Raw genomic sequence first — 1344 nt, 5'->3', positions numbered from 1 at the left:
TCATATAAATAATTTAACATTAAAACCTTAATTTCTTAAAGAAGCATGTTTAGATTTGCCATTTTTTCTATTTGTACAAATTTATGGGGTATATGTGCAATTCTGTTACATGCATAGATGCATGTAACAATCTAATAATGGTCAAGTCAGAGTTTTTAAAAACCTTAATTTTACTTATTTACGACTTGTTTTAATTTCTTTGACAAAATGATTTAACAAATGGCATCACTAGATATAAAAATTTAACTTGAAGTTTCTCTTGCATTTTTAATATCTATAAGTTTTTAACAGTATAAATTGAAGTTCTCCTTGAAATAAACCACATTCTTCTGGTTTTATTTTAAAATTCTGGATCAAAAGGAATTGTAAGTTTATGTTATCCAAAAAAGAAAAAAGAAATGTAGTTTTGAGGTGGCAGATGGGAGGTTTAAAAATAATGCACTCATTTCCAAAAGATGCTATAATAAGCATGTTTCAGCTTTATAATAAAACAACAATAAAAGAAATAGCATACCATGCAAATAAAATTCACATCTTCCTTTATAATAGGGCAAAACTTTTCTATCCCTCTCCTTTCTTTGGGGTCTATGTTTTTCCATGTTTCTGAAATAGTAGTAACTCAACTAAGCAGGGAAGATGGGAAATTATAGAATGGGTAGCATCTCTATGTTTCTTATATACCTTATATCAGATGAAATTAGTTTCTTATAAACCTTGTATTCGACAAAATATTTTTCTGCTATAGTTAGCATAAAGCATTTCTTTTTATGAGAACCACAGTAAACACCAAGCACCTAAAATGACAACCATCCTTCCCTAGTAACCATTTTATAGTTATCAACAATGCTGATCTTTGTAGACTGTGGATCCTTTTTAATACTAAAAGGATTCAAATTCCATGGCAATACTACTTGTACCGTAAGAATGCTTTCAAATCCTTCAAATGTTTAGTTGTCACTAGGTTCAATTCTGATATCCTGCCTGATGCAAAATTTACATCATTGTCTACTAAACAAGGAACTAAATATAAGGATGTGTTGTCACCGGCGCGGTGGTTCACGCCTGTAATCCCAGCACTTTGGGAGACTGAGGCGGACGGATCGCCTGAGGTCAAGAGTTCAAGACCAGCCTGACCAAAATGGAGAAACTCTGTCTCTACTAAAAATGCAAAATTACCCAGGTGTGGTGGCGCATGCCTGTAATCCCAGCTACTCAGGAGGCTGAGGCAGGATAATCGCTTGAACCCTGGAGGCGGAGGTTGCGGTGAGCCGAGATGGCGCCATTGCATTCCAGCCTGGGCAACAAGAGCAAAACTCCATCTCAAAAAAAAAAAAAAAAAAAAAA

The sequence above is a fragment of the Piliocolobus tephrosceles genome, chromosome 3, assembly GCF_002776525.5.
Source record: "Piliocolobus tephrosceles isolate RC106 chromosome 3, ASM277652v3, whole genome shotgun sequence".
Classification (NCBI taxonomy): Eukaryota; Metazoa; Chordata; class Mammalia; order Primates; family Cercopithecidae; genus Piliocolobus; species Piliocolobus tephrosceles.
This window is presented reverse-complemented; position numbering follows the sequence as displayed.